The sequence below is a fragment of the Prosopis cineraria genome, unplaced genomic scaffold (assembly GCF_029017545.1).
Source record: "Prosopis cineraria cultivar Desert tree isolate PC_DT_omini unplaced genomic scaffold, ASM2901754v1 PC484, whole genome shotgun sequence".
In the NCBI taxonomy this organism is placed as follows: domain Eukaryota; kingdom Viridiplantae; phylum Streptophyta; class Magnoliopsida; order Fabales; family Fabaceae; genus Prosopis; species Prosopis cineraria.
In genome coordinates this window covers 1906-11070 of record NW_026555809.1, presented here as the reverse complement: position 1 = coordinate 11070, position 9165 = coordinate 1906, and the positions used below count along the sequence as shown (strand labels likewise).

The 9165-nt window shown below is 31.2% G+C and overlaps 1 long non-coding RNA gene across 1 annotated transcript; it reads right to left on the bottom strand.

Annotated features, from left to right (window-relative positions):
* Window positions 1-7239: 7239 nt before the first annotated feature.
* LOC129297265 (uncharacterized) lies at window positions 7240-8670 on the bottom strand. Its single transcript, XR_008590157.1, has 2 exons — window positions 8558-8670; window positions 7240-7848 (listed from the first exon to the last, which is right to left on the bottom strand). It is a non-coding gene; the product is annotated as an uncharacterized LOC129297265 (long non-coding RNA).
* Between the last annotated feature and the right edge of the window lie 495 nt (window positions 8671-9165).

The following is a 9165-nucleotide window of genomic DNA, read 5'->3' as shown; positions in this document are numbered from 1 at the left end:
AACATTACTTATGGTGGGTGCTTTAATGTTGCTTAAGACTACAAATAATTAACAAAGACTTTGTAGATCAGACCTTTAGGAAGAAGATTATGTACAAAAACATCAATGCTAGTTCACTTGAAGCAATTCACTTAGTCAGATGGTTAAGATCAGGGCTGCAAAAAGGTAGGAAGAGAGACTTTTCTAATGTCAGCAGATGATTTGCGTATGAATGTTTTTTTTTTTTTTTGCCCCTTTTTTCAATAACTAAGTCATTCATTTAACATAAGATTTTCAATAGGAAGTTGTAACTCACTATTTTTGCTATTAGACAGGCACTGGCTTTTCTTCGTCATCAGGATCCATAAAAAAAAATGATCTAATCGTATTGTCTTCATTTAGGGGGAAAAAACGTATTGCCTTCTGTTAGTGATAACATTAAGCCCGGAAGCAATAAGCCAAAATCTGTAAAGCCCAAATTGTAATTAGGTTTAGGGTTTACTTTGTTGCTCTTCCTAACGTTGTCGTGTTGTAAGGTTATGCCTAAGATATTCTCTCTTTTTTCCATATTTATGCATACTGTACAGGTCTCAAGATCACGTTATAACATTGTAAATTATAATAAATTATACCCAACTGAAATTTAAAAATTTTATTAAAATAAAAAAAGTGTGTACTTTAAGAGGTAATTATGTGAATAACTCACAAATTAAAATGAATTAACTCAAATTAAATTCATTGGATAAAATAAAAACTAAAAAAAAAATTAATCAGTAACGAAGTCTTCAATTTTGCAGAAATTATTTTTGAAAATTACATTTCCCCAAAGCTTTTGGAAATCACAATCCTGCCCCAAAAAATTACAGAATTGGCCCAAATGATCTGAAAGCTCTATTGAGCTCAAAATGCCGCTATAGGATGTCTAAAGCTAAGAAAATAAGTGCAAGAATAATATAAATTATAAACATTTATCATGACAACAACCAATGATAATCAATAGTGATGATTGGTAGTGACTAATGGTGGTGATCAATAATAATAATTAATAATAACGACTAATTATGATAACTATTAGGAATCAATAGTTACCATCAATGATGGGTGGAGGCTAGTGGAGGCTTGTGATGATAAATAGTGGCAATAGGCACTAGTGATGGTAAATGCTTTAACAATCAAGGCTAGTTCACTTGACGCAATTCACTTGGTTTGGTGGCTCAACTTTCAACCTGAACAAATTCTGCAGAGTTTCTTACACATCGAGCAAATTACACAGAACAAAACTTACCTCATAATGAAGCTTTTTGTTCATCGTAACTGACAAATGAATAGAGCTTGGCTCTTAAAGATCAAAATTGCGAAATGACAGGAAGATAGACTTTCCAATGTCAGTAAATGTTTGCATGAGAATGTTTCTTTGAATAACCAAGTCATTGATTTAACATAAGATTTTCATTAGGAAGTTGCAATTCACTCTTTTTGCTATTAGTCAGGCATCGTCTTTGTCATCACGTGGCATGAAAAAAATTATCTAATAGTTTTTTAAAAAATAATTATTTAATTGCCTTGCCTTCATAAGAAAATAATTATTATGTTAAAGATTTTAAACTCTTTTTTTCTTAACTCCTTCACTGCAGACATTAACAAAAGTTGTAGTGAGGGAAAAATAAGACTAATATTTTTAAAAAAAAATCTCTTTTTTTATAACACATAATTAGTGGGACCTGAAAATTAGATAATTGTGCTAAAAATTAATATATTTTAGCGTGTGTATTAAACTTAATTGTGAATCGACACACAAGTTCTTTGATTCAAATTTACACAAACTTCCAGTTAAGAAATTATTTTATGTTTCCCTACAGAAAATTATAACTCGTTCCTCTCATGTGCCGCTCAAAATCATTGAACTAAACACACATTGTGCAAAAATCTGCAAATGATATTGTTGATAAAAGTAAATCAGATTTATCTTTTAGCATAAATTTAATAACCTCCGAAGAACACGTTGAAGATGAAGATGAGTGAATGAAGATTCTATTTCTGGGGGTTTGTTCCGGTTACTGTGTGTATTCCAAATTTGGAATTAGAATGAGAAATGGTAAGTAGAAGAGAGTGGAATGGAGGAGAGAGACTAGGGTTTGGTGTGAAAGGCCTGAGAAAAAGGATTTGGATGTGGTACTCAATGTCAATGAATGTGGCAAGACAGCAAATATTTAATTTAATCAAACAGTTGTAAAATATTTTGCCACATAATATTTAAAACTATTAAATTTTAAATTTTTAGAAAGGACAATGTATGTAAAAAAATATTCTAATTATGAGGATTGTTTTACATTTTTGAAGGAAAATATATATTGATAATTTTTAAGTATTGATGAAATTCAATAATTGTAATTAAAATACTCATTGAGTGAGTAGATTTAAGCCATTCACCAAATTAAAATCTACAAAAAAATGAACAACATGAAGAGGAGTCCAAGAACGAAATGAAAGAGGTGTGAATCTGGAAAATTGCAATCTGATTGCTCTCACTAAGTGTTATGGATAAAAATAACTCATCCAAGGACTAGGATTTGCTCTTCTCCAATTGCGTTGAAGTGGTGATAGGATGGTGCATCTTAGGATACTTTCAAGGTTAAAATATGCAAAATCTTCCTAAACTTTGATGCAATTGTACATAACTTCCTTCACTTTTAAACATTTAAAATTAATCTTCCCAACATCTTATATTTTTCTTTAAAGCCCCTAATTCTAATAACTCTATTATCATATCAATAGAATTTGTCATATCACATTAATGAGACATACATGGCACTTAACATGAAAAAAATATTTTAATTATTTTTAACACAACTTAAGAAGGAATCATATAAATAAAAATTTATCCTTTAAAACAAGAAGAATATGCATTAGTAATAAAAAAATATAGGTAAATTTTTTATAAAATCATTATTAGCTTACATAGGGTGTCGTATAAGTTATCATGTGTTTTTATCATAATATGATATGGCAACTTTCATTAGTAAGATAGCTAAAAAAATAATGAAAAAGGAGTTTGTGATTAAAAAAAAAGGTTAGGAAAATTAATTTTAAACTTTTAAAAATGAAAAAGGTTCTATATAATTTCCTTGAAGTTCAAAATTTTTTTATATATTTTAGCCTGTTAACAATGGGGATGACATGTATGCACACATGGAATTTGGGGACGATTTAATTAAATGCAAGTAAATAGAAATAAAAGGAAAATAATATTCTAAAAATGGAGATGGAAATCGGAAATTATGATGATAAGGATGGTAGGAAAATGCATGATTAAAATAAAGGAATTTGGAATTGCCATCAATGTCATCAAGGTTACATGCACTTGCAATTTGTATTTCCAGCCATTGGATCACAATTTGAGCTCATCAAAGGAGTATAATTTCCTTCTTCTTGCTGCCTTAATCATCCATGAGCATCCCATGGCTTAAAACACAAAATGGACTAATTAAAGACTAAGTTATATGTTGATATATTTCCTTGTGTTTTATTAATGCATCCTACTTAAGTGTAAATGATGAAAATGTAAAGCAAATTAAGTTGAAATTATGGAAGATTAAGAGATTGGATTAGTTGTGGTAAGTTTCTTAGGAATCCTTGAAATTAAAAAAAAATTTCTAACCTCATGCACTTTCTAAGTGTTGGGAAAGTACCCTTAAAAGTATAAAAAGTGTGTACTTTTAGATGTAATTAAGTGAAATAACTCACAAAATAAAATGAATTAATTCAAATAAATTCATGGGATGAAATAAAAACACAAAACTAATTAATGATGAAGTTTTTTAGAAATTATTTTCAAAAATTACATTTTGACCCAAAGCTTTTAGAAATCACAATTCTACCCAAAAGTTCCAGAAATTACAGAATTAGCCCAAATGATCCAAAAGGTCTATTAAGCTCAAAATGCCCCTAAAAGGTGTCAAAAGCTAAAAGATAAATGTAACAATAATAAAAATAATATACATTTATTATGATAACAACCAATGATGGTAGCTAGTGATGATAGGTGGCGATCAATAATGGTAGTCAATAATAATAATTGATAGTGGTAGCCAATTGTGATAACTAGAGGATCAACAATAACCACAAATGACAGGTGGTAGCTAGTGGAGGTGGATGATGGTAATGGCAGCAATACGCACTAGCGATGGTACGTGCTTTAACATCAAGGCTAGTTCATTTGAAGTAATCCACTTGGTCAGATGGCTCAACTTTCAACCTGAACAAATTCTTGCAGATTTCTTACACCAACGAGCAAATTACACAGAACAAAACTTACCTCATAATGAAGCTTTTTGTTCATCATAATTGACAAATGAACACAGCTGGCTGTTAAAGATTAAGGTTGCGAAATGGTAGGAAGAGAGACTTTCCAATGTCAGCAGAAGTTGCATGTGATGTTTCTTTCAATAACTAAGTCATTTATTTGATTTTGGATTTTCATTAGGAAGTTGCAATTCACTCATTTTGCTATCAGACAGGCATCCTCTTTGTCATCAGGTCGCATAAAGAATTATCTAATATTTTTTAAAAATAATTATCTAAGTGTTTTTCCTTCATTGATTAAAAAAATATAGCCTTCATAAAAAAATAATTATTATGTTAAATATTTTGAACTATTTTTTTCTTAACACCTCCTCTGCAGATATTAGCCATAGTTGTAGTAAGGAAAAATAAGGCTCATATTTTTTTGTTAAATAAAAAGGCTCTTTTTTATTCATAACAAATAGTTAGTCGGACCTCAAAGTTAGATAATTGTGTAAAAATTAATATATTTCAGCGTGTGTATTAAACTTATTTGTAAATCGACACAAGTTCTTTGATTAAGCTTGATTTACCCAAACTCCCAATTGAGCATTATTTTATGTTTCTCTGCAGAAAATTATAACTTGTGCCTCTCATGAGACGCTCAAAATCATTCAACTAAACACCATTGTGATCGAAATTGTGCAAAAATCTGCAAACGATATTGTTCATAACAGTAAATCAGTTGTGTGGATTCCAAGTATGGAATTAGAATGAGATATGGATGAGTAAAAGATGGTGGAATTAACAGAGGAGAGACTAAGGTTTGGTTATAGTGCATGAGAAAAAGGATTTGGATCCAGTACTTGATTAATGAATGTCTTAAATGACACGATAACAATTAATTTAATTTACTTGAATGACTGTAAAATATCTTATTAGATAATATTTGAAAGTAATTCTAATTTCAAACTTTTAAATAGGACGATGTGTACATGATAATGTTCTAATTATAAGGATTGTTTTGAATTTTTGAAGGAAAATGTGTCCTGATAATTTTAAATATTTATGAATTTCAATAAATAAAAATTTATTTATTTTTCCTTAAAACAAGAAAAAAAAATATGCATAATTAATAACAAAAAAATATGGATAAAATTTTTTATAAATTTATTATTAGCTTACATAGGATACCATATAAGTTTTTACGTATCTTATCTTAATACAATATGGCAACTTTGGCTAGTAAGAGAAAAAACAATAGAAGGGGAGTTTTGTAGCAAAAGTAAATAAAAGATTATGGATGTTAATTTTAAATTTTAAAGGTGAAAGGGTTGTACGTAATTTCTTTAAAATTCATGAAAATTTTTATACATTTTAGCCTATTATCAATGGGTATGTACATGGAATTTTGGGAGGATTTATTTAAATGCACGGAAATGGGAATGGAAGGCCAATAATATTTAAAAATGAAATTCGAAATTATGATGATAGGATGATTGTTTAAAATGCATGATTAAAATAAAGGAAAAAGAGAAAAGAAAATGGAATCTGGAATTGTCATCAAGGTTTCTTACAATTGCAACTGCATTCCAACTATTCGATGATGATTTAAGGTCATCAAAGGGGTGGTAGAATTTCCTTTTTCTTGCTGCTATAATCATCCATGAACATTCCGTGGCCTAACACAAAATGGACTCGTTAATGACCAAGTTTGCACGTATATTTCCTTGTACTTTATTAATGCATTAAATTTAGGTGTGAATATGAAAATAAGAAGTGAATTAAAATGAAATTATGGACGATTGGAGATTGGATTAGTTGTGGTATATTTTCTAGGAATCATTAAAGTAAAAAAAATCTAACCTAGTACACCTCCAAAGTGTTGGAAAAAGTACACTCATGAGATTAAATAAAAACTAAAAATTAATTAATGAATGAAATTTTCAATTTTTCAGAAATTATTTTCAAAAATTACATTTCGCCCCAAAGCTTTTAGTATCCCCAATTCTGCCCTAAAAGTTTCAGAAATTGCAGAATTGACCAAATGATCTGAAGGCCTATTAAGCTCAAAATGGATGTTGAAATTTAGGAAAAGTATATAAATATGACATAAACAATAGATATCTATCATAACAATCAATAGTGATGGCTAATGATGATGGATGGCAATCAATGGTGGTAGTCAATAGTGATAGTTGATAGTAGTGGTCAACTATAGTAACTAGCAAGGTTAAAGATAACCACCAATGATGGGTGGAGGCTAGTGAAAGTGGATGACAGCAAGTGGTGACAATAAACGCTGGTGGTAATGGTAACTGCTTTAATATCAAGGCCACTTCTCTTGAAATAATTCACTTGGTCAAATGACTAAACTTTCAACCTGAACATTGCAGAATTTCTTAGACAACGAGCAAATTGCAAACACTAAAAACTTACCTCACAATGAAGCGTTTTGTTCATCCCATTTGATAAGTGAATGGAGGTTGGCTCCTAAAGATCAAGGTTGCAAAAAGCAGGCAGAAGAGACTTTTCCAGACTCAGTAAATGTCTGCATGTGAATGTTCCTTTAGCAAATATCGGCATGTGAATGTTCCTTTCAATAACTGCGTCATTGAATTGACATGAGATTTTCATTAGGAAGTCCCAATTCACTCATTTTGCTTTAGACAGGCATAGTCTGTCATCAGGTGGCATAAAAAAGCTTTTCTAATATTTTTTTAAAAATAATTATCTAATTGCATTGCCATCGTAAGAAAATTATTGTTATTTTAAAGATTTTAAGCTATTTTTTTCTGAACTCCTTCGCTGGAGACATTTAACCAAAGTTGTACGAGGGGCAAAATAAGACTAATACTTCTTAAAAAAATATCTCTTTTTCATACAAATTATTAGTGGGACGACCTCAAAATTAGATAATTGCGTTAAAAATTAATAGATTTTAGCGTGTGTATTTAAACTTAATAGTAAATCGACAAGTTCTTTGATTCAAATTTGCCCAAACTCCCAATTAAGCAATTCTTTTATGTTTGTCTACAGAAAATGTATAGCTTGTGCCTCTCATGAGCCGCTCAAAATCATTCAACTAAGCACACATTATGACCGAAATTGTGCAAAAATCTGCAAATAAATATTTTCGTAACAGAAAAAAAAAAATCAGCCTCTTGTACAAGACATTCTCACGTTCACAACGGCAACCAAACCATTAATAATTGGATATACCTCAAATAACCTAAAAAATGAAACCTCTATATTCATATTGATTTAGCCTACCTCTCTATTCCTATCTTCATCAATCTAATTGGGGGGGGGGGGGGGGGGAAGACAAATGTAGGGAAAGAACCAGACAGGATGATGACAGAGACCTGAAAATGAATTTAGATTTGATTTTGATTGCAAGTAATTCCTTTTGAGCATAGCCTTCTCCAACCACTGCCTGTCCACCACCTTCTCCGTCATGCTCCGGCAGAGTCGGTCCCATTTGAACATGGCTCGCTTTAATCTCACACTTCGTCTTCCACTATACAGATAGTTAATGTAGTCCTTAGCTAGCTTTGTAAGTTCCTCGCCAGTGAGGACGTAGACATACTGGAAAAGTAGAACGTGGAAGTTAACAAATGAAGCATGGCATTATCACCAATCATCCAAGAGAATCATGTCCAAGGTGATACTCTATCCACCAGCAGCGTGAAAATAAGTATATTGCAAGCTTAACCTCATGCATTGTGAAGACTTCATCAAGTGTCTTAAAGGTTATCAATATTTCTTTTAATGCAGTGAATTTTTTTTTTTTTTTTGGCAAAACTTCTAATGCAGTGATACTTGGCAGTTATCTTGCTCTTGAAACACGTACACAATGTTACCTTTTCTTTTATCACATGGCTAATTCTACCAACAATGTGTGCATAAATGTATTGCAAGCTTAACCACATGCATTATGAAGACTTTCGCAAGTGTCCTAAGGTATCACCCTTTTCTTAATTATTATAATTATATGCAATTATAATTGGCTTATTGTTGTTATCACACGCAGTTATACTTGGAATTTTTAAAGTGATCCCACCTAATGGGATAAGACTTATTATTCAATATGCGGTTATTAACCTGGCAGTAATCTCACTCTCAAAATTCATCCACAAAGTTACCTTCTTCCCTTTTTTTCACTTGGATATTTCAACTTGATGCTTTTATTATTTATCTCCATTTTTAATAACAAAAGATAAACTAGGGTCATGAAACTAGAAAGATGAGGCAATTCCTAATACACATCATAAGATATCAAGAGGAGAGAGAGTACCAGAAATAGAAATCCAATGGTAGCTAAAAAAAACTTGGGAGAGTCTCATTGGACTTCCCAGCAAAGCCTCCATCCCCTGATCCACCAGAGCCGCCGCCACCGCCCCCTCTCGGGGCTTTACCCCACTGCTCCCATTGTCATATTTTCCTTTTCAATCTGCTGCCGTAGTACCTCCTCTATTGACCTTCCTTAAATTTTCCATAGCTTTCCATGGAGAATCCTAATTAACGGTATTTATTATGTTTAGTAACAGCTACAAATATCCATACCACAATATGTAAAAGATAATTACTAGTGACGATAGTTAAAACCATCTAACCAACACTCATTACCTCTGTATATTTCCTCAAGAAAGAAATAATAAGTAAGAAAATTCTGAGCACTTTAGAGAGTTAGAAAAATATATAGGGTCGGTAACATTAATCCTACTTGTTCAAGATCAGATTGAACAACTTTAAATATGCACTTAAAAAAAAAAAATACATAATTAGAAGTCTTAAACTACCTATGCCCCACCCACCTGCACCTGCTCTTTTCAATGCCTCTATCAAATATGCATTATTCATAGGGAAAAGAAATCAATGCATTTCTTTGCAAGTTTACCATTT